At 43.7% G+C, this 4000-nt stretch overlaps 1 pseudogene; it reads right to left on the bottom strand.

The window, feature by feature from the left end:
• Nucleotides 1-3096: 3096 nt before the first annotated feature.
• Nucleotides 3097-3771, bottom strand: LOC119625118 (ubiquitin-conjugating enzyme E2 variant 1-like; annotated as a pseudogene).
• Between the last annotated feature and the right edge of the window lie 229 nt (nt 3772-4000).

Here is a 4000-nt window from a genome sequence, read left to right as displayed (position 1 = left end):
CACAAGGCCTGATCACCTGGTAGCCAGAGCTCCACAACTCCCAACCCCCAACACAGATGGGGTCAAAAAGGTGGGCTTAGTGGTCCAAACTTGTTCTTGATTTCCTTAACTTCTTCCTCTTTGTCTTCTTCATTTATAGCTTCTCAAGGGATCCTAGATCTCCCCCAAGCTGAGGGAAGGGTGAAGATGGGCAGGAAGGCTGAGACTCATGGGTTGTGTGTGAATTGGGGGCTTTCTTTATGACCACAGCCTCCATGGATCTAATTAGAGGTTTTCTCATACCTCCTTGAAAGGGAAAGGGTAATTGTCAAAGGAGTGAGTCGTTGTGAGGCAAGAGAATTGGGAATTAGGCTAACCAAGGGTTAAGGCATAAGCAAAAGAACAGCAGGTGTAGCCAGTTGTAGGCAACATTAAGCAGCATACAGCATACATCCTAGCTCCTGTGATAAGAAGACAGAAGTTTCCACTTCAGCCTCTAATTGACCATGAGCCAAGTCTCCACTTCAGCCACTGATTGGTCACAGGCCAATCCTTCAGTGTGACCAACTGGAGGCCTCTAAAGGGCACCTAGGGGCGTTACCAAGCTTAATAAAAATTAATACATATCTTAATAAAAATCCCAATGGGTGGGGGAGTTCTTGAACCACTTGCTGGAGCCCGCTTCTACAAGAGCTCCTACAGGCTCCTAATCTGTGGAAAGTACTTTTGCTTTAATAAATCTGTGCTTTTGTTACTTCGTTCTTTTGTTGCTTTGTGCATTTTGTTCAGTTCTTTGTTCAATGTGCTAAGAACCCGGACAACTCACAGTCAAGACCTTCCATCTGGTAACAATTGCAAAAATAAGTCTGTCTTGAAATAAAACATTTACAATAGATTTCTTCAATGGCTATGCCCTGGAATCTAAATAATTGGTGTATTTTACACACACACACAAAAGAAAACAAATAAATTCCACTTTGCATTCCAGCATGAGACATGCAATGCTCACTAGTCCATGAGTTGAAGAAGCAAGTAGAGACCATCTAACGGGGGGTGGGCAAGTTTCCTATAAGGTCTGAAAAGCAAGCTCATGAAGTCAGGGCCAGCACAATTTCAACCACCCCTGACCTTTCCAGCATTGAACGTGAGTTTAAGTCTTCAGGTGACTCACTGGTCTGTAAAGACCAATGGAAATAACCCAGGACACATTTCCTGTGCTAACGTTTGATATCAGAGAAATGCCCCTTTCATCTGCAAGATCAGAATGCCTCCCTTTCTGCAATACAGAACTTTGGGTACCACGTCGCTCAGCTTTAAATTCTGTATCCTCAGAAGACTAGATCTTTTCTTTCCACTTAAAACAGCCATCACGTGTGTGTTTCTGGTCAGCAAAAGGATTCTGACTCTATTGACTCAAAAAGAGGACTTCCCCTCCTTCCCATCCCTCCATCCCTCTAAGTTCCTCCCTTCCTTTCCTCACTTATCATCCAAGCCTCATCCCTCCCTGTCCCCTCAGCCTTCTTCTCTAGGGGGCCTGAAAGGCCCAACCACACATCCATCAAAGGCTGCCTCTGACAGCCGAGCTTAAGAATAAAACTAACAGAGAAGAGGACAAGAAAAAGAAAGAAGGTAACTGATGGGAGGAGAGAGAGAGAGAGAAAGAGAGAGAGAGAGGAGAGAGAGAGGAGTGTTAGGAAACCTTCCTGTGGGGCTCTTCGTTTTATTTCAGTACACAATGAATTTCTTTTATTTTGGTAGACATCCACATTTCAGCGTTTAGTGGTCCTGAACAGAAAGTGGAAAAGTGCAGCACTTTGCCAGGAAGTCAAGCCCACCAATTTCCAGGTTCTGCTGTGCACACTGAGTTCTTTCTTAATCCCTGCTGAGGATCTTGAGACACAGCACTACCAAAACCAAAGGATGTGCTTAATTCAAGGTTCTTTATGTTCCAGCTGCCAGATTCCAAACTAGACTCCAGTGGATTGAAAGGATGTCCAGATGAGAGCCCTGTTTAAAACTTCTACAATCTTTAAAAGTTGAAGAAGAAATTAAAGGAAAAGAAAGCAATTCAGAGGGATCATGTGTGCTTACAAGTGTCTTCATGAGGCCTTTCTGCAAGTTTAGCCACCAAAGACTGAGAGCTGGCAGGTCTGAGTAACCCTGGTTGACTGTTCTTTTCTTATCAAAATCCGAGCCAAAAAAACTCATCAGCTGATGATGATAGCAGAGGGTGGCAGAGCTGAGGACCTAATATTTACTTCCCAGGCTGGTGGCAAGTGAATAAATGCAGTTCCAAAACCAAACAAGGCAGGTAAGAGACTTGTTCCAACTTTACCTGGCTTCTGGCCAAAGCAAGGAAATGTTATGGAAAGTATTTGGTGGTGACAGTGCAAAAAGGGACTTGAGGAGGCGGAAGAAAAAACAGCACCCCTGGATAAAGTGGGAGAGAGAAGATACGGAGATATCCCTGTCCTCACCGTAGGCCAATCTCAGAGGGAAGTGGAGGGGTTACAATCTATACTTTAGCCAAGGGTGGGAATGGAGGAGTGTGCGGACAAGAGGATGGCTTAGAAGAGGCATCATTTAAGGCTTAAATGAAAAACCCAGGGATGCAGGCAAAGTACCCCGCATACCCAGCAGTAGTTCCACAGGCTGCAACCCTAAATCATCACGTCTACTCTAACAAGCCGCCCCCCAGGCTGGAGGGCTGTTGCAGGGGGAAGGAGGGGGGACAGTGGGAGAAGGCAGAGACCCCAGGCCATGTTATCAGCAGCAAGGTGATTGTGTGATGTGTCCTTTTACAGTTGAGTTAGATGTGTCCCACCAGTTATGATGGGAATCAATTTAAATATATTTTCTTGATCCCAGAAGTTCAACTACGTGGACAGTGGTTACACTTGACATGATGATTTGTTATAGCACAACTTATATATTTCAAATGGACAAAAAATTAGTATCATTTCTAGTATCTTAAGATAAATTTCCTTTGAATGGAAACTTTCTTTTCAGTACTTTCAGGTCTATAAGATGTACCTAGAAAATTTACTACTATGGAAAATGAAGACTGCTTCAATTGAATGAGGGAAGAGGTGAAGGCCCCGTGGTTTTACTTTTTGATTAACTGCTATAACAGTGTCCTTCAGGTGACTGAGGGAGTTTCATATTTTCCTTAGACATCATTAGGTGCTAAAGCTCTTGCAGAACAACTTTGTATCTCTGATTTTTAAAATTTATTTTGTATCCTTCAGTCAACTCACACCAGCAGAACCACTTTGATGCTATATGAATTCTGCCATTTTGCTAGCACTGATACGGCTCTTGGTCTACTACTCCATTAGAACTCTTAACTCCATTCATATTAATTTTTGTTAAAAATCTTACAAAGTGGGTGCTTCTGGGTATTTAGGTCCACATTTTATTTTAAGGCTGTATATTCAGTTTTCATCAATTGTTTTTGGAGGCCCGATTACCGTCTCCGTCCATCTTGTAAGTATCATGTCTTCATCGTCTTCTAGACTCCAGCTACCTGTGCCATCACCTACTCCTTTCTGACCTTGTTCCAGTTCTTTCAACAGTTGGAAGTTCTGAGGGACTTTTACTCCTAAGCCCATGATGGCATCACTCCTCTAGTGCTTACTTTTTGGAGTGGTTGCTCTGTTAGAAAACCTGGCTGATGGAGGGCCAGGTCATTTTTATTTGTAGTTTAATTCATCTTTTGCTAAATGCAACACAGTCCTGGCTCAGCAAATTGTTCTGTTCAATTCTCACAAATCAAGCATACTAGAACATGATAGCAGCAACAGATGAAATTTAGAGACAGACCACGATGCTCTTTCTGGATTCCTCTCCAGGGCCTGTGTTCCCATCTCCCAGCAGCAGAGAGTTCACAGCTGTGCTACTCGATGGACTTGCCCTCAGCCAGGACTCTGCCTCACTTGAGGTTACAGGGACGATCAGGGCCAAGGCCAGGCTGTTGTGGTGAGTCAATGGCTTGATCATCCTGTCAGTTTGGGACAACTCA

This window comes from Chlorocebus sabaeus, chromosome 10 (assembly GCF_047675955.1).
Source record: "Chlorocebus sabaeus isolate Y175 chromosome 10, mChlSab1.0.hap1, whole genome shotgun sequence".
In the NCBI taxonomy this organism is placed as follows: Eukaryota; Metazoa; Chordata; class Mammalia; order Primates; family Cercopithecidae; genus Chlorocebus; species Chlorocebus sabaeus.
Note: the sequence above shows the minus strand (reverse complement) of the source record. Positions and strands in the feature narration are given on the sequence as shown.